The 21,395-nt window shown below is 33.2% G+C and overlaps 1 protein-coding gene across 2 annotated transcripts in view; it reads left to right on the forward strand.

The window, feature by feature from the left end:
• SPAG16 (sperm associated antigen 16) overlaps positions 1-21,395 on the forward strand; it is a 1,017,727-nt gene that overhangs the window by 658,391 nt on the left and 337,941 nt on the right. The window lies entirely within an intron of this gene.

Below are 21,395 nucleotides of genomic sequence, written 5' to 3' on the forward strand. Positions count from 1 at the left end.
AAATAATTACACATGCTTTATTCTCAAATTTCTCAAAACCAGTTATAAATGAAAATATTAACAACAGAAGAAAGAGAAAAAGAAAGACACATTCAGAGGAATAAAAATATGTATTACAGCATATTTCTAGTCAAAAACTATGTGGACGAAAATGGGGCAGTATCTTTAAGTAGTGAAGCAAAATTCTGCTACTGTTGAATTTGTATCCAGTGAAAATATCTTTCAAAAACAAAGTTGTTGTTAAACATATAAAAGCTGTAGAATATACTACCAGAGAGCTTCACTTAAAAAAAGAAATGTTAACAAAAGTTATTCTGAGGGAAGGAAGATAATATGAGACCCAAATATGGTTTTATGCAAAAGAATGAAAAGCCATGGTGATGGTAATTGCATGGGTAAATAATTTTTAACCTCAAAAAATTTTTTTAAAAGATAATTGACTATTAAACAAAACAATGACTATATTGTGAACTTTAAGCCATGAGTGAAGGCTCCAGGTCTGACAATAGTAGCAGAGAGGTGAGGAGAGAAATGCAAGTATACTTTTATAAAGTTCTTAAAGTATATGGGAAGTACATAATATCACTAGATGATTATTGTGGAAAGATGTACACTGTGAAGCCCAAAGCAAACACTAGAATTAAAAAGAAACAGTTATAGCTAATTGAACAATAAAGTAAATAAAATGAAAGAATAAAATCTACTTAATCTAAATAAAGAAAAAAAGGGGGGAAACCTGAACCAAACGTAGATTGGGTAAGTAGAAAACAAATAGCAATATGACAGATATAAAGTAACCATGTCAGTAATCATATTTCATGTAAACAGTTTAAGTACTCCTATTAAAAAGCAGGAATTATCAGATTGTATAGAAATCAAGACCCAACTTTATCCTGTCTTCATAAACCCCAATTTAAATATAAAGGCACAAATCTCTCAAAAGTAAAAGAATGAAAAATGAAATACACTTTGAAGATAACCCAAATAAAGCTGGGGCTATTATATTAATATCAAAATAGATTTCACAGAAAAGAATATTATGGAAGAAAAAAGTTATTTCATAACGATAAAGAGGTCAATTAATCAAGAGGACATAATAACTCCAAATATGAGCACCTGATTGAAAAAAAAGCTTCAAAGTCATAAAGTAAATACTGATAGAACTGCAACTAAAAATGATAATACATAAATATGGGCAGAGATGTCAATATCCCTATTTCAACAGTTGATAAAACAGAGAGGATCAGCAAGAATATAGTAGACTTAGCAGTTTTATCCACCAAAATGACTGAATTGACATTTATAGAACATTCTACCTAAAAACAGCAGAATACACATTCTTTTCAAAGGCAAATCAATTATTTACAAAGAGAGACCATATTCCGGGCCTTAAAACAAGTCTCAAAAACTTTAAGTGAATTCAGTTCATACAGTGTATATTCTCTGACAACACTGTAATTGAATTAGAAATCAGCGACAGAAAAATCTTTTGGGAAAACAGTTTGGCAGTTTAAGATAAACACTTACCTACCATATTATCCAACTATTTCATTCTGAGGGTTTCAAGTGAAAGGAATATTTATATTTATACTTTTTAAAAGATTTTATTCATTGAGAAATAGAGGGAGAGAGTGAGGGAGACAGTGAGAGAGACAGAGAGAGAAGGAACAGGGGAAGGGTCAGAGGGAGGGGGAGAAGCAGAATCTCCACTGAGCTGGGAGCCGGACTGAGGGCCAATCCCAGGACTCTGGAACTATGAATTGAGCTGCAGGCAGATGCTTAACCTCACCGACTGAGCCACTCAGGCACCCCAGAAATATTTATATTTATACAAACACTTCCACTTACATATGCATAACAGCCTTTTTGTAATAGCCAAAAACTACAAATAATAAAAATGTTCATCAACAATTGAACAGATAAATTGTGGTATATCCATATAATATAATACAATTCAATACTTTTTTTAATTTAAAAAATGAATTTTCAAAACATGACAATCAATACATGACAATACATGATTAATCTCTAGATAATTATTTTGAATAAAAGAAGTAAGACACAAAGAGTACCTTCTATTTTTATAAAACACCAAGAAAGGCAAACTTAGTAGAGAGAAAACAGATCACTGGTTTCCTGAACGAAGTGGGGGTGAGGAGGAACAAGAGGTAGAGTTTACTCAGGGGTATGTAGAAATTTTGCAGGTTATGGATATATTCATTATCTTGAATGTAGTGATCATTTCATAGCAGTATTCACGGTCAAAATTTTGCAAATTTTTTCTTTAAGCATGTCTAGTTTATGTCGATTATATCCAATGAACCTATTAAATAAGAAGCAACAGACACCACAGGAATACTTAGAAGTATGAATATGAAAATATGACCAACATCAACAACAAAAAATAAAATAAAAAAATCAATGAAAAACTTTTTTTTTTTTTTGCTTGTCATATGAACAAAGATTTAAAAGTTTGATAATAGTGCCTATTCCAAGTGGGTTAGAAAACTGGCTTTCATATTTATCATTGCTTGCAGTATAAATTGATACACTATTTGATAATACTATTAAAATTTATTTAGGCACATTTAAACCCAGCAGTTCCATTTGCCAAGGGCCTTTACCTTAACATTATTGGTAAAAGTAAAAAAAAATTGGGAACATTCCAGTTCTTCTTTAGTGGGAGAATTCACAATTAAGCATGGTATATCCATGTAGTTCTATTCTCTCACATTTGTAAAATTCCTAAACTCCCATCTGCTGTAACATCTGGAACTCACCGTTCAGCATGGAAAAATGTACTATAACTTTATTATTTTTTTTTTTTTAGATTTTATTTATTTGAGAATTTGAGAGAGAGAGAGAGCACACGTGAAGGGTGGTGGAGTGAGGGGGGAAGCAGGCTCCCCACTGAGCAGGGAGTCTGACAGACACAGGGCTTGATCCCAGGATGCTGGGATCATGACCTGCTATGAAGGCAGATGCTTCACTGCCTTCACAGCATGCTTGCCTGCTATGAAGGCAGTGAAGCTGGCTTAACTGAGCCACCCAGGTGCCCCATTTATTTATTTTTGGGAAGTCTTTTATCTTCTTACTTTTAACAAACTCAGGTATGCCCTCAAGACACCAACTCCCCTGTAGACCTCTCAGTTGGTGGCTGCTTTTACTTTCAGTCTTTCTCCACTGAGACTGGAGGTCTGGTAGGTTTCCTTATTCTTTATTGCCACAACCATAGACTGCACCATCCACCATCACCTCACCCTGAAATTTCCTTCGTTTCTGAATGAGCTAGCTTTTGGCCTAGAGTCACTTTCTGTAATTCTACTCATATAGAACTTGGGATTTGCATATAGATAGATGATAGATAAAAGGATAGATGATAGATGTTAGAAGATAGATAGATAGATGATAGATATAGGTAGATGGATAGGTAGACAGATAATGATAAATAGATAACCCATCTAACACCATGACCTCTCAGTTTCTGGCCCTCGTCCCACCAGTGATTTATCATATACTCTACCTCAGTCACTCACCTCATGAATATAGTCTAATATATTGGAATTACCACTACCAACAACCTCTCCACAGAATCAGTTTCATGTATCTCCCTTTGATTCTGGAGACTATCCTGACAACACTCCTTTCACTGATGCAGGGCCTAAAATTCACTGAACCATCACTTTTACTGTAACCTGCCTGATAACCCCTCTATTCTCCTATTCAGCTTGCTTAAATTATATCTAAAGTTCTACAAATGCTGCCTATTCCTATGCAATTGATATGGCTGGGGAAAAAACACGTAACTATGCTGAATGATCTTACTTTAAACCTCAGTGGGTCCTTAATGAAACCCAGTAACTATTCACTCTCCTACATCCCCTAAAAAAAACCTCCAACATTCTTCTCTTTTATCTCACTTTCATCTGATGTCTCTACTTTTACTTCACCAAGAAAATCAAAACAGCCACATGAAAACTTTAATAATCCTCACCCATCACATCCATCTACTTGCAAAAATGTCTGTGTGTGGCAAGGGGTACCTGAGCGGCTCAGTCACTTAAGCATCTGCTTTCTGCTCAGGTCATGATCTTAGGAGGGATCGAGCCCCATGTGGGGCTCCTTGCTCAACTGGGAGTCTGCTTCTCCTTCTCCCTCTGCTTGCTGCTCGCCCTGCTTGTGTGTCTCTCTCTCTCTCTCTCTCACTATCTCTCTCTCTCTCTGTGCCAAATAAATAAATGAAATCTTAAAATATATATATACCCATATACTCAGCATTTTATTCTGTCTTATTTGTTGTCTTTTTCTTTTAAACATAAGAGTCCTGCAAAAGTCATCCTTAGACCTCTTCTTTTACACTTACCCCTTTGGTGATTTCATCAAGTCTATGTCTTTCAATACAAAACCTATATGTGGATGACTCTGAATTTACATGTACCCACACATACACAGTGTAGCATTCAGAGGAAAGAGTGACATATATACCTCTTCTCTGATTTCTACACTGATACAACCAAGTGCTTTCTCAACATTTTCATTTTAATAGCTAGTAGGCATATTAAGCCTAAAATCTAAAACTAAACTCCTGATCTTCACTATCACTTCCTCAAATCTGCATTTCCCACCATATTGCTCATATCAACTGACGGTAATACTATCCTTCCAGGTGGTCAGACCAAGAACCATGAAGTTGTTTGTTTATTTTTACTTCTCTCTTCCTCTGATAAGATTCTTCTTATCTATCTACATCCAGTTCATCACAAAATATGGCTGGTATCACTCTTCTATCGCCACAGCCTTCTAACCATCTTTCCTCTTTCAGTCCCTGTTCTCTTAAAGTTTGTTCTGACATGGCCACCAAAGTGATTCCTGCAAAACATACATCTAATCTGTTACTCCTATGTCCAACTTCACCAAAGGCTCTTCATTTTATAAAATGGAAACCAGTATTTGTCCAATGAGGTGCATAATCTGCCCTTTCCCTCTCTCTCTGAGTACACCTCTTACCATTCCTCTAGCTCAGCACTGTCCAGTAACAATATAATGTGAGTCACATATACAATTTTAAAGTTGTGAGTAACACATTTAAAAAAGTCAAAAATAGGCAAAATTGATTTGACAGCATATTGTATTTAACCCAGTATATCATATATATTATCATTTCAATACATAAGCAATATAAATATTTTTAATGAGATAGTTTTCGATAGTTCACAGTACATATCAAATTGCATTACCTCAGTAGCCACATGTGATTAGTGGGTACCACATTGGACAACACAGTTCTAACTGGTTTCCCTTGAGCCACACTGGTTTCTTTTATATTTCTAGAACATGCCAGTCTATACATTTGCCTCATAGCCTTTGTATCAGTTTTTTTCTTGTTCTGAAACCACCTCCCATAAATATGTACATGGCTTGTTCTCTATTTCTAGTCCTTTTGCACATGTCACCATCTCAATGAGTCCATGCCAGACCACTGTGTTTAAGATACCTATATCACCCACTCTTGCATTTCCTATTTTTCTTACCTGCTGTAGTTTTAAAATATAATTTTTCACTTTTTAATAATATATAAATTACTTATTTATCATGATTATTATCTGTCTCTCTCCACTAGAATTTCTCCTGTGATGGAGGAATTTTGGGTTGCTTTGTTCATTATGTATCCCCAACTTCTCAAATAATGCCTTAGATATGTGGTGGTTGGTCTATAAGTACTTGTTAAGTGAATGAAAAGAATGTAGTAGAGTACTATGTAGCCATTTAATAATATAGAGTCATGTGTATTGACTTTAAGAGAAATATTCAAGATATATTTGTAAGAGAAAAAAAATGTTGAAGAACTATATAAATATATATCCTTTAATGTTTCAAAATATGTCTATAGATATAAGTGTAGCTCTGTATAAAATAGCTTATCAAATAAAATTAGTGTAGGTTTAAAGACTGGCAATAGCTATAAAATATTATCAGCACTTATTACCTTGCCCTGAAAATTAACTCATTTAGGGTGCTAAGAATTTCTTAGAGGTCATTATTGCATAGCTCTGTAGGTATTCTTTGAGAAATACTCCAAGACCTTAGGAATTTATGTATTATTCTGCCATCTTCTTGATTGTATATGTAGGATAATCTGTATTTCATCATTTTAATTCCTGAAAGTTATTTGATAAACTGTTCCTCAGTTCACAGTCTTTGCAAATAAACTGTAAGCTGACCTACTAACTGAATTACAGAAACCAGATATAAACAAATGAAAAAATTTCAGCTGTCCATTTGATATAGTGATTTGAATTAGTTTTAATGGGCCCCCTGGCAATTTTCTAGCCTGTAACTGCTATTAAACAGAATTCTGTAAATTCACTGAAGATGTTTAAATACTCTGAGCAGTAATACAACTGATTTGTGTTTTACACAAGTAATAACTATGGCTTGAATTAAAAAGAAAATATGCCCTAAAGAAAAGAAGGACTATTTAATGCACTTTTTATTTTATTACTTTAGAAGGTGTACATTTTTAACTCAATTTTTCTTTTGCAAAATGAAAACTTAATAGTATTCTCACAGTACCTAGAATTGCCACTATACTAAGAGCTTTAAATATGTATCCCAAATGATTCTTACAATAAGCCTATAAGTTTGTGCTACCAATATTATCCTGATATTTACAGTTGAGAAAGTTGAAATTTAAAGAGTTAAGGTGATTTGTCCATGTCCATGCAGCTAGTAAGGTTAGAATCAGCACTTAAATATCATATTTGTTTACTCCAAAATCATGTTCTTAAGCACTATGTCACTAACATTTTTACCATACTTAACCAGTTACTTTTGATTATCCTTAAAAACAGTCCTAATATTACAAAGGAATTTTGACTTAAAATCTATTGTAAGTCACTTATATAAAATGACAGATGTCATTATATCACATATGTTTTATATCATGGCACTTAAATTAACAACTGGAACATAGTGAGTACACAACAAATAGTTTTAGGTTAATGAAATCAGAAAAGTTTTTGCCTATCTTAACATTTGAATCTTTACAGTGAAGGGGAAAAATGAAACCTTATAAAGAGGAAAGGGCAGAAGCAAGTGGCCTGGAGAATTGTTAGCATTTGAGAATGGAATAGACAACACAGCTAATTAAAATTTACTTAAGTGGAGTCACGTAGAAACAACAGATAAAGAGAAAGCTGGAAAGTGCCAGGATATTGCATAATATGCGTATCTGAGATGTCGGTGCATAGAGATGTATTTTTGAATGCTTCAAGTAGATAATCATACAGTTCTACTGATTTTTTAAAGAATGGGAGATCTCGTGATATTTTCTTTGAAAGTATTACACATCTGGAAATTAAGCGCCTTTTAAAACTCGAAACACTCTCTGAAGGTCAGATATAGTGAATCACTCATTCTACTGCATTAAATCAGGAGACTTTGTCTTAGCCTTTGAAGTATCACTCTTGCCTATCCAAGAAAACCAATAATGCATCATTTTCTGTTTGACCCATTTCTCCCTCCAAACTTTGTCAACCACTTTCAAAATATCTTGTGATGTTGGTTTCCACATATATAATGATTCTCAAGTTCACCTCATCTTTTCATTCTTCCTACCCTTTACTGGGTGCAGATCATTTGTTGCTAGAACTAATGAAATAGTTTTCAAAACATCATCTGTGCTTTGGAAGCACACTTTACCTATCTTCCCTTCCTACGGTCACCAGATTTATCTTCCTAGAACATGGATCTGTTCTTAAATCTTGTAAATTCCAGGTCATCTATAAAACTAAGGTCTAAAACTTCCTCATAAAATTAAAAGATCCCAGAATCTTGATCCAGCCACCTTTCCTGGCTCACCTTCACACAACCCTCTGATACACCTGAATTACAATCGTAAAAAACACCTAATGACTGCCCCAAATAATCAAGCACCATCTCACACTAACTCCTGTTCCTAAAATATCATGAACCTCCCTTTGTCATTCCTCCTCAAGCATCACTGCTTAAGGAAAAAATGCCACCTCTTTCATGATGCTTTTCCTTGTCTCCCCCATTTCACTCCCAACTTATAATCAAGTATTGCATCAAATTTTATTCATGCCTCTATTTAATCTCTATCCTCCATCTTTATTTTCATGTCAGCTCCCATCATGTATTTTCTTATTGAGCTTTAATTCTTTGTGAACACATACAATATGTCCAGTTTTTTTCCTTCAGTGCCTAGAAGAGGGCAATATTTACAGGGGGAAAAAAAAAATCCACCACCATAAATATATGCTGTTTCCTGAAATATCAAATAAATCCAAAAACTGCCATAAAATATTTTTTAAATATTCAGAATAAGGATAGCACAAGGGAGAAAGAATAATCTCTAGATTATAGAAGGAGAATATGATAAACCTGTATTGGTAACTGGGTGAATTTAGATGGATGTCTTATTGAAAATGAGAAATAGAAAAGCAGAAAGGAAAATAAATCAAAATTATTCTTTGATGTCAAGTTTTCAGGGAAAAATTATTTTCAGGTACTAAGTTTGTCTGCATTGGGAAGGAGTGATTTTGTAATTTTCACAACTGTCATCCTTTGTTACACTGTTGTCCTTCACCTACCCTGCTCTCTGGGGGTTCTCTGTAGATTGCACACCAGGAGCTTTGGGCACAATGGCACAGAAGTCTTGTGGCTCAGGAAAACTCCATAATCAATTCCCACTATCCAGGTGGTGCTATTTGGCTCCATTCACATTAACTTTCAGCATCCTATGTGAAGAAAACCTCCAGATAGTACAGAGGGAGGGAGAGCTATAAGACCAGTGATTACAGATCAATCACTTCTATTGCTGCCTGAGCCAGTAGCAGAACACAGATGACAGACAAAGCAATGTTTTTTGTTCAATAATTGAGTTGCTTCTTGGTGGGGGCAGAGGGAAATGAAGTCTTTTCAATATTCCATTCTTATAGAAAATATGTATATTGTTTTAAACATCAGGTGGCACACGATAGAAATGTTAGTTTAATAGTGGACTTTCTGTGAACATCAAATTTTATAAGGCAGATTTGATTAGAATTGGGGGAGGCTCAGTTCTCTACCAGGATTACAGCCAAAATACCTGTGACACCTCTCCACGTGAAAAACAGAAGGTGCACATTCCCTAGACTAAGGGTGAATCAGGGACAGTACTGCCATTAAGTAAATTTACAAAATATACTCAAAATTTGGGCAAAGATAAGGAAAAGTTGTATGTGTATATTTCTTTCTGGAAAAAAATAAAGTTATGATCATCCTATTATAATGATACAGAAGTAAAATACCTGTCTGGATTCAAATATATCAAAGTCTCTTCAAGATGGGTCTTGCCAGTGCTTTGTTGAAATACTTTTTGTGCTGTCAAATTTGTAAGTAAGTACCATTTTGATGTTTCTGTTTGTCTTGGGTCCCTGCTCGTTCTTTCATTCTTGCACATCATTATCACCAAATGTAACACCCACATTAGCCACAATGAGACAAAGAGATAGCATAAAACATTCTTCAGTGATTTTGGAAAGATAGTATTTACTTGGACAAGAGGATGCAAAACTATACTGTGCACCTTTGTTAATAGAATTCAAATTAGAGCATATGTCTCCATTATGTTATATTTTTTTTCTCTTTTGGAAAGGTATGAGAGAATATCCAATCTGTATAGAAGCCATGCAGTATAACAGAATATGTCCTGTGGTGCAAGGATGGAGTTTAGAATTTATTCACACAACCATCACTGGCTTCTATAACAATAAAGCTGGTCACTTAATTTCTAACTCCTCCAATCTTATCATTAGAAATGGAAACAATGACACAGATTCTGAACAAGAGATCATGAAACTATTGGGATGACAAATAAGATATGACTATATTTTAGTGGCTCAATATGCCATTTCTGCTATTATTTTCCTAAAAAGATCCACTCCCAAAAGGAAATTATAGAAAATAAGTACTACTGGCATCAGTGCGCTATTAGATATTTTCACACAAACCATTGTGCTGAACTCAGAAATAGCATATTTTAACTGGATATGAGGCCTTTATTTTTCTAATAAAACTCTAATTCCCCCAAGTTCTATCAGTAACCATGGTTTCCACATAGTACTCATGGAAGTGGTCATAGTTTTAATTTTTGGTTAAGACTCACAAAGTCTGACTCAGAGCTTTTCCTAGGAATACAAAAGGGATAAATAAAAATGTAAAAGAAAAATTACTAAACTGTCCCTTGATAACTAAATGGTTGATCATAAATTGGAGTGTCTATGCAAATGAAGTAAATAATTAAAAACTCCAAGAACAGCAATGACTAGGTGGTTGATGACTGGCAATTATAAAAGCTGAATTTTTAATATGCATACATCTAAGGAGCCAGTAAAAATTAGCTCCCAGACTAATGGACTTGCCTTTCTTCTGAGGCAGAATTTTAATGAGAGCATTATTTATAACAGAGAGCCCAAGAACCAGAGTATTCTTGCTTAGTCTCATTTTTTTATTCCCTGACACCTTATCCATTAAACTATGAACTTCTTTACAGAAGAATAATACTTTATGTACTAGGAAGTAAAGGTCAAAATGACCTCGGAAAATAGTCACAGCATGTATACTCTAAAGATGCTCCACTAAGGAAAAAAGGAATTATAAAGCCTGCGTTTCTAAATACTCCAGTAGTATGCACTTTTCTTATACATCTCACCTGATTGAATTACATTTCATGTTATACTTTCACTCTTCAATGCTACATAAATTGTTACTCTTTACAACTTTCCATGTGATACAATTGTTTCTTATATCAGATTAAAAAAATCGTGAGGATATTTAAATCATTTTGTATATACCTTTTTAATGCTTAAGAATGGTTTTAATCATTCTGATACCAGTATATTTCTTACTTGCTGATTTCTTTAATGCTGTTGAAAGAGTTGCATTTTTCCCTTGGCAGGCCATTTTATTACCGGCAGTCCATATAATAAGCATCACAGAGTTCTTCGATTCTAACCTTTGATTAAGGTTAGAATACTACTTTCCAGTCTTAAGATTTCAGTCAGAGACATCTCTGGTCTTGCTTCCGTTGCAAATAAGCAAGGACTGTGTGGCAGACAGCATCTTGGGAAATTTTGTGGGCTCTGTGACTTCTTAAACTGAGTCAGGCAAAAGCTTGATCCAAGGATGAGTCAGAAGAATGGTTTACTCAGGATTGCTCTACAGAGAAATTTACCAGTCCCCTTCCAATTCCATCCCTTCAGCCTTGCCCCAGCACCAACCTAAAATCATAGGACCAAGGGACAGGAGTTAAAAAAAAAAAAAAAATGCATGATACATGGGCTCTAATTTGTCCTGACATGTCCCTTTCTATTTTCTTCTCCTTTTTTACTACTACTACTACTACTTACTACTTCTTCTTCTCTCCTCCTCCCCCTCCCCTACTCCTCCTCCTCCTCCTCCTCCTCCTCCTCCTCCTCCTCCTCCTCCTCCTCCTCCTCCTCCTTCTTCTTCTTCTTCTTCTTCTTCTTAGCCCTCAGTATTTTGTAGACTTCTGCATTTACTCAAAGATACTGAAGAATTTGGTTTTCCTAAGAAATCTCAGGTTTTATTAAAATTCTCAGGATGTAGATTCTTCTCCAGTGGTCAGCATGAGACAGACAACAGGTAAAGACACAAGACAGGATAACCTAGATGCTGTATATCAACCAGAGCAAAGCCAGACTCTTCTCCCTGGGAATCTATTTAATAAGATGGTGAATGTAAAAATGCTTAATGACATTGGATTTTGAGTACAGCTAAGTTCTTTTTATATATGTTTTGGCAGTTTTGTGTTTTCCTCTCTTTTTAATTGCCTGTTTTTTGTCCTTTTCACACGTTCCTAATGGGATTTGTTTTTTCTGATTAATTTGAAAGAACTCCTACATTAAGAATATTATTTGTTTCCTTGCTGTAATTATCTTTTTCCAGCTTATCATTTGGCTTTAAATTTTTATATTCCTAATGCATAGATGTGTTTCCTCTTCTCTATAATGAAATATGTCCATATTTTCTTTAATGGTTAGTTCCATATTTTTGTGTTTAGAAAATATGTCCCTACTCTGACATCATTTAAATATTTATATTTTTCTGAAATTTTTAAACAACAAATGTAATATAGTTACATTTGTAACAATTACATTTGTAACAATGGGGTAGATCTTTATTATTATTTTCTAAATACTTAACCAATTGTCCAAAGATCATTTATCAAAGGAAATTCTTTCTCTGGTGTTTTGAAATATCTTATTTATAACTTAGTAAATAACTATATACACTAATCTGTGCATCTACATGTAAGCTCCTTATTCTGTTCCAGTCTATTCATTTATTTTTAACCCAATATTAAGAAATGTTCTAGTTTCAGAATACTATATTTATCATATAAGTATTCAGTTTTCCCCATTTTCAAGCATCATTTGAGCTGATTGTATTATTTCTCTCTTTTGACATGCTATTTCTAACATTTAACCATTCTTGCTTTTCTAGAATAAGTCCTACTTGGTTATGGTTTTATTAACACATTACTAATATTGGGATTTCTGCACATAAAATATAACTGAGAATGTTCTGTGATTTTCTTTTTAATTTGTCATTGCCCAGAGTTTTGTATGATTTTCTTTCTTGATTCATAAAATGAATTGGAAACATTAGTTCCGAGAATATGGCTGAGTGAACTAAGACATCTAATGCTTCCCTTTCATCTGCCCTTCCCATAAACTACAGAAACAACTAAAGCATTATAAAGATAGTCAAAAACTAAAAGTCTATACCAGTACTTGAAATTAGGAAAGAAGTCTGTTCACACAGCTGAAGTATTGAGTAATTTCTGCTGTGTGTGGCACATATAGGAACAAATGAAAGAATTCTGTGATAGGTAACTCACAATTCTATGTCCCAAGAAAACAGTAGGATATCTCAGTGCAAAGATAAAGAAAATCTAGGCAGATCTCCAATAAGATCCCCTCATTTTAAGGGTTGATGACTGAAAACAAGGACAGGGCTGTGGAGATATGACATTTAAAATTTCTACAACCACCACAGTAGAGTGACTATGCCTAGTACCTTCAATGGAAATGCAGCTGTATTAGACCAACAGCCTTCAGGCACCTGGACTTGTCCCAAGTGTGATATTAAAGAATAAAATAACCTAGTAAATCATATAAAGGATGTAGAAGACAAGCGTGAGGTAATCATCCAAAATTTAGAGAGAAAAGGAAAAAGCCAGAAGAGAACAGCCTACTTAAATAACTAACCATAAAAAGCTAAGGTATTTGTTTTCTATAGGAACCCGATATGAACTGCAACAAGAAGTTGGGCATTGTTAATAGATGTCTCCATGTTTATGCCACTAATTATACAGAAGGGGCAACCGCCAGGCATCCTTTCCTATTTCTCTTCAACTGCTGTTAGTGGATTGCTAAAATTGCACAAGATATTTTTTTTTTTTGTAAGTAAATGGAATCGTCCCTCATTTTCAACTCCCATCTTTGATATGGATGCCTTTGCTTATTGAAGTCAGGATGTAGGCTAAAGAGCGCAACTGTTGCCTTTGCTCACCATAACATTTTATTTCTGCCTTATTTTTAAGGCAGAAACACCATCATTCAGTTAGAAATTTAATTTATAAACCCAAAAAACTATTTTTGAAATCTTTTAGGTTTTAAAAATTAACATTTTTTTCCCTTTGGTTTGAAAGTTAATTCATCCTAAATATGTGTGATTTTTTTTTTTTTTTTGAGAAATGACCTTTTCTTTCTTAAGTCCGCTATTTCACCCATCCCCCACCACTAACCCCACCTCCTCTTTGGCAACTATCAGTTTATCTTCTCTATTTAAAAATCTATTTCTTTGTTTTTCTCCTCTTTTGTTTCTTCATTTATTTTGTTTCTTGAATTCCACATGTAAGCGAAACCATACGATATTTCTCTGGCTCACTTATTTCATGTAGCATAATCCTAAATCTACCCATGTTGTCACATATAGAAAGAGCTAATTGTTTTTATGGCTGGGTAGTATTCCACTATATATGTATACCTCTTCTTTATCCATTCATGTATAGATGGACACTTGGGAAGCTTCCATATCTTTCTATTATAAATAATGCTACAATAAAAACAGGGCTTCATATCAAATTAGTGTTTTCATTTTGGGTGGAGGGTGAATACCCAATAGTATAATTACTGGATCATATGGCAATTCTGTTTTTAATTTGTTGAGGAAACTCATATTGTTTTCCGGTATGGCTGCACCAATTTGCATTCCTATCAACAGTGCACAAAGTTTCCCTTTTTCTCTATATCCTTGCCAACAGTTTTTATTTCTTGACTTTTTTATTTTAGCCATTCTGACAGATGTGAGGTAACATCTCTTTGTGGTTTTAATTCGTGTTTCCCTGATGATGAGTGATGTCAAGCATCTTTCATATGTCTATTGGCCATCTATATATGCCTTCTTTGGAAAAATGTCTGTTCAAGTCCTCTGCCTATTTTAATCAGGTTATTTGTTTTTCAGTGTTGAGTTGTAGAAGTTCTTAATGTATTTGGGTTATTAACCCCTCATTGGTGATACATCATTTACATATCTTCTTCCATTCAGTAAATTGCCTTTTTGTTTTGTTGATGGTTTCCTTCATTGTGCAAAAGCTTTTATTTTGTTTTAATTTTATTTTTGTTTCCCTTACTTGAGGAGATACATCTAGAAGAATGTTTCTACAGCCAAAGTCAAAGAAATTGCTCCTATGATTTCTTCAAGAAGTTTTATGGTTTCAGGTCTTTCATTTAGGTCTTTAATCCATTTTGAGTTCATTTTACTGTATGTGTAAGAAAATGATTCAGGTTCATTCTTTTACATGTAGCCATCTTGTTTCCTAACACCATTTGTTGAAAAGACTTTCTTTACCCCATTATATATTCTTGCCTCCTATGTTATAAATTAATTGATCACATAATGGGTTTATTTCTGGCTTTCTATTCTGTTCTTTTGATCAATGTGTCCAGTTTATGCCAGTACCATACTGTTCTTGTTACTACAGCATTGTAGTATATCTTGAAATCTGGACTTGTGATACCTCCATCTTTGTTCTTCTTTCTCAAGATTACTTTGGTTATTCAGGGTCTTTTGTGGTTTTCATACACATTTTAAGATTATTTGTTCTATTTCTATGAAAAATGCTACTGGTATTTTGATAGGGATTGCATTAACCTGTAGATTGATTTGGGTAATATGGACATTATAAAAATTTAGCTTCATCCAGTTCATAAGCATGGAATATCTTTCCATTTGTTTGTGTCTTCTTCAGTTTTTGAACAGTACATTATAGTTTTCTGACTGTAAATTTTCAGCTTCTTGAGTAACTTATTCCTTATTTTATTATTTTTAGTGCAATTATAAATGAAGTTGTTTCCTTAATTTCTCATTCTGCTACTTCATTATGAATGTATAATTCACTTATCAGTTCTAGTAGTCTCTTGGGATTTTCTCTAGTAGTATCATGTGATCTGCAAACAGTGAAAGTTTTACTACTTCCTTACCAGTTTGGTTGCATTTTATTACTTTTTCTCATCTGAATCTATGGCCAGGACATCAAGTACAACATTGAAATAAAAGTAGTGAGAATGGACATCCTTGTCTTGTTTCTGATCTTAGGGGAAAACTCTGTTTTTCACCATTGAGTATGAGGTTAGCTGTGAGTTTTTCATATATGGCCTTTATGATTTTGGGGTATATTTCCTCTAGACCTACTCTGTCAACAGTTTTTTTTTTTTTTATCATAAATGGATGTTGGACTTTATCAAATGCTCTTTCTTCATCTATTGAGATGAACATGTTTTCTGTCCTTTATCTTGTTACTGTGATGTATCACATTGATGGGTTTGCAAATATTAAACCATCCTTGCATCCCTGGAATAAATCCCACTTGACTGATGATTTTTTTAATGTAGTATTGGATTCAGTTTGCTAATATTTTGTTGAGGATTTTTGCATCTGTGTTCATCAGAAATACTGGTTTTTAGGGGCTTTGGGTTTTTTTCCAGTGTTTTTGTTTTTAGGATCAGAGTAACTCTGGCCTCATAGAATGAATCTGTAAGCCCTCCTCCATTTTTTTTTTTTTTTTGAATAGTTTAAGAAGGCTAGATATTAACTCTTCTTTAAATGTGTGGTGGAATTCACCTGTGATACCATCTGGTCCTATATTTTTGTTTGTCGGGTTTTTTTTTTTTTTGATTTCTGATTTAATTTTTTTGCTAGTAATTAGTTTGTTCAAATTTTCTATTTCTTCCTTTCAGTTTTGAAAGGTTATATATTTCTACGAATTTATCAATTTCTTCTAATTTGTCCAACTTGATGGCATACAATTTTTATATTTTCTTATAATCCTTCATATTTCTCTGGTCTCACTTGTTATTTATTTCTCCTCCATTATTTCTGATTTTACTTATTTGGGTCTTCTCTCTTTTTTCTTGGTGAATCTGGCAACAAGTTTATCAATTTTGTTGATTTTTTTTTCAAAGAATTAGCTCCTGTTTTCATTATTCTGTTGGTTTTTTTGTTTGCATTTTTTTTATTCTTTATTTTTGCTTTTTATTGTTTTCTTCCTTTTACTGGGTTCTGAGTCTTTTTTAAGAATTGGTTCAAACTTAAGCAGACATCAACTTAATATAGACTGCTATATGCATAAGATGTTATATATGTACCTAAAGGTAACCACAAATCAAAAACGTATAATAGATACATATAAAATTAAGAGAAAGGAATCCAAAACCATCACTAAAGGAAGGCATCAAACTACAGGGGAACAGAGCAAGAGAAGAAGGAAATAGAAAAGAAGTACAAAAACAGCCATTAAACAAGTAACAAAATGGCAGTAAGTATATACCTCTCAGTAATCACTTTGAATGTAAATAGACTAAATGCTCCAATAAAAAGGCATAGGGTGACTGAATGAATAAGAAAACAAGACCCATCTAAATGCAGCTTACTGGAGACTCCCTTCAGACCTAAAGATACATGCAGATAGAAAATGAAGGGATGGTAAAGGATTTACCATGCAAAGGGAAGTGAAAAGAAAACTGAGGTAGCAATACTTACATCAGACAAAGTTGACTTTAAAACAAAGACTGCAAGAGACAAAGAAGACTACATAATGATAAAGGGAACAATCCAGCAATTTAAATTATAAATATAATTTACATTTCCATGTAAAAAATTACATGTAAATTTAATTTACATAATTTACAACAATCTAAATTGTAAATCCAACAATTTATAATAAATTGTAAAGATCTATACAACCAATATGGGAACATCTAAAAAAATAAAGCAATTATTAACAGACCTAAAGGAAAAAAAAAATTGACCAGAATACAATAATGGTAGAGGGGCTATAACACCCCAGTTACATCATTGTAACAAAAATCACTGAAACAAAAATCCATAAGGAAATAGTGGCTTTAAATGACACATTGGATCAGAGAAAGCTAATGGATAAAATCAGAACATTTCATCCAAAAACTGTGAAATACACATGTTTTTTTCTAGCGCACATGGAACACTCTCCAGGATAGATCACATGTTAGGTCACAAAAAAGTCTCAGTAAATTTGAAAAGATTGAGGTGATATCTTGCATCTTTTGCAGCCACAACATATGAAACGACAAATCAATCACAAGGAAAAGTCTGGAAAGAACACACATACGTGGAGGAGAAAGAACATTCTACTAAATGAAGCATGGGTCAAACAAGATATTAAAGAGGATGGAGACATATGAAAAGAAAAATAGTGATACAAAATCTTTGGGAAGATTACTGCAATACAGGTCTACCTCAAGAAACAAGAAAAATCTCAATCTAAACTTACCTAAAGAAGTTAAAAAAAAAGAAACAACCTTTTAACCACAAAAGTCACAAAATCTGTTTTTAGAAAAAGCATTATATAGGAAAAGTTACTTTTTATTTTGCTGTACTCTTCTAAAGATAAATACGTGACTTAACATTTCCAGTTTTCCAGTTGTCACACATTCTTAAAATGGCAAGCACAAAATTTGCACCTTTTATTTGAGAGAAGCAAATGTACCTTAAGATACTCTAACAGATAGATTATAGCAAAATAAAGAAAAGCAAAATTTTAATCTTACACAAGAAGAAAATAGAAATATCTAATAAAGGGTATGAGGAAAGTTGTCACTATTTCTATCTAGTCTGTCTTTCTAATTCTCAAAGTAATGTTCTATTGTCTCAAAGTCTCAAATTTTACTAAAGAAAACTGTTGGAAGATGTGTTCCTGTTAAACATATCACCTTCACACCATACCTACACCCACAACAATCCCACTCCCCTCACATGCAAATCTGTTTCAAAATTATTATTTCTCAAGAATTTTTCCTTAAGTTGCTAAGACTGGCATTAAAGGGAAATGCTGCATTAGGGAATCTGCTTAATGAAATCTGCTATGGAATTAAATTGCCACAAATTTAATAACATTGGTGTATGGTGATAGAAATGTGGGTGTTGGAAATGGAAATTTAAGTGATAGAGATGGAGATTTCTGTGACTAAAATAAAGGTATTTGAAGATAGACATCTAAGGTACTTAATAATTGAATCCAAAGTGATGTAAACACTATCATTCTTGGGAAAAAATAGAATAAAATGTATTTTAATTAGGAAGCCTAGGATTTTTCTTAAAATTAAAAAATTCAAATGTAATGCATTTCAACAATGCATTATGTTACATTGTTGAATGCAAATGTGAAATTTAGTGCATTCTCCCACTTGAGGGAACTCAATTTTAGTGATAACCAAATTTGGATTTAGTTCCCATAACGTATTGATATTTGCATTTTTAATATAGTCATATTTGTATAACCACTCAGCATATGTGTGACTATGAGCAGAAATGTATCAGACCATTCTTAGCTTTTTACCATTAAGGTAAAAACTTTAATGATAAATTTTAGCCCTTTATCCTTTTTTAAAAAATTGCACAAGTAGCCAATAACAAAAACAAATAATAATCCTGCTCTTGGTCTTTCTTAAATAAATAAATAAATAAATAAATAAATGGCACCTGGGTAGCTCAGTTGTTTAGCATCTGCCTTCAGCTCAGGTCATGATCCCAGAGTCCTAGGTCCCAGCCCCTCATTGGACTCCCTGCTTGAAGGCAAGCCTGCTTCTCCCTCACCCACTCCCCCTGTCTGTGTTCCCTCTCTCACTGTGTGTCTCTCTGTCAAATAAATAAAAATCTTTAAATAAATAAATAAAATCTTAAAATAAATAAACATAATGAGAGTACCATGCAACCACTACAATGAATAAAACTGAAAAGATGGGAAATACTGTTGACAAGGGTGTTGAGTACCTGGAAAAAGAATGTTTATAATAACATCATTTATAATAGCTGTTTCCTAGAATAACTTCAAATGTCTATCAATAGTGGAATCAATAAATACAATAGCTTCATACACTGGAATACCACAAAAAAGGAAAAATAATATAACACAATAATGAAATACTGGTACACACAACACAAATGAATCTTGCAAAAAAAAATTTAAAAATACAAGAATACTTAATTGATAATTTTATTTATATTAAATGTAAAACTAGAAAAAAGCCTAATCTAGGTGGATAAAAATCAAAACAGGGATTACATTAAGGGCAGACAGTGATTGGTAAGGTGCATGAGGAAGGCTTCTGGGTGCTAATAATCCTCTGTAAGTTCACCTAGGTGTTTTCACTTAGCATAGGCTCATCCATTTAAACACTTGTGATCTCAACACTTTGATATATGCTTGTTATATACTTCAATAAAAATGTTTTCTTAAAAAATAAAATAGAAATATACAGAGAGAAACCACACACCCTCAGGGTGAAACTAAACATCCATTCTTAAAACAGAGGCAAACTTCAAATACAGCCCTACTCATTAAGTCCAAGACAAGGAAATACGAATATGATAATAACTAAGTGAAAATGATTTATTCTTATCTCAATGTACATCATCATAGCTCTTTATGTCTTTATGTGTTGTGCTTAAGGATAATGCATTCTGATGTCTGTAGTAGAACAGATTGTAAATTCAAGAACTGCTTGAGTTTAGACTTTTCAAAAGTATGTAATTGTTGATTTTCTTAAGCAAAGATTTCTTCCTTGATTACAACTGATTAGCAAAAGAAAATATCTCTCAGTCATATTCCTTTATATGGAATCAAAAACTTATTAAGATAAGTTAAGTATATGTCTATATTTGAATGCATTTTTATGTATTTAAATATGTATTTTATATAGCAGAGCATATATTTAAATACAGAGTTACACAAAAACATATATATTCAATCTTAAATGAATGGAAAATAATGGTAGGTATAATCCAAGAATCATTTTCACTTCTGTTTGAATTTAGAATGCCTTGCATGATTTAAGGCATATTTATCTTCTTGATTAAAGTTTGTTTAGCCCAATATTAAAATTAGTCTGCAGTACTTGAAGACACAACACCTGATCTTGAAGAATTATATCTACAATGTATTGGTTAACAGAAAGAAACTATCTGGGGGTTAAGAATTTTATACGAATTTTCCTCCCAAAAGATCAGCAACATATGAATAAATGAGAATTGGCTGTAAATTAAAACCCATCACTAAAATAAGGACATGACTTAAAGTAAGATGAAATTAAGAGAATGGTCTAAAGTAAAAATCAGGATATCTCAATTAGTTTTATTTTTCTTAGTTCTATTCTTGTATGTGTGTGGGTACATGTATGTGTGTGCATGTGTGTTTTGAGAAAGAGCCTTTGCCAAAAATAAAAGATAACAGTCTTCAGATTCTGACAAACAAGTTTTCAAATACTGAGTCTGTTAAATATAAGATGCCTTAGCAAGTTATTTGGTCTTTTGTAGTTCTTATACTAACATATACCTTGAACTATGATTGTAGTGTATAAGTTAATTGTTTTTTTGTTGGACAAACTCAATAAGGAAGCAGGGGTCAGAGCACGAGTTAGAGAGATTTGTGCACAAGGTAATGAATTCAGTTTGTGATATAGTCAGTGTCATGGGATCATCCAATCATACCGTGATCAATAGAAGTTGAATGTAGAGATCTGGGCTGGAGAGAGAAGTTTCAAAGGCATCATACCTATATGCATAGAAGCTGTGGACATGAACCAAGGCCCCTTAGATGAGGGTGTAGGAAGAGAAGAGGGAAGAACCTAGGTCTACAAACCTAAGAACAACACTTAAGGTTGTTTTATTCATAAATGAAATACCTTCTTGGTATTTCATTATGAATATAATCCGATGGTATGAATATATCATCCATTGCATTAGATTCCATATACAAAGAAACTAATTTG

The sequence above is a fragment of the Mustela putorius genome, unplaced genomic scaffold, assembly GCF_011764305.1.
Source record: "Mustela putorius furo isolate JIRA1106 unplaced genomic scaffold, ASM1176430v1.1 tig00000275_pilon_pilon_pilon, whole genome shotgun sequence".
Taxonomy (NCBI): domain Eukaryota; kingdom Metazoa; phylum Chordata; class Mammalia; order Carnivora; family Mustelidae; genus Mustela; species Mustela putorius.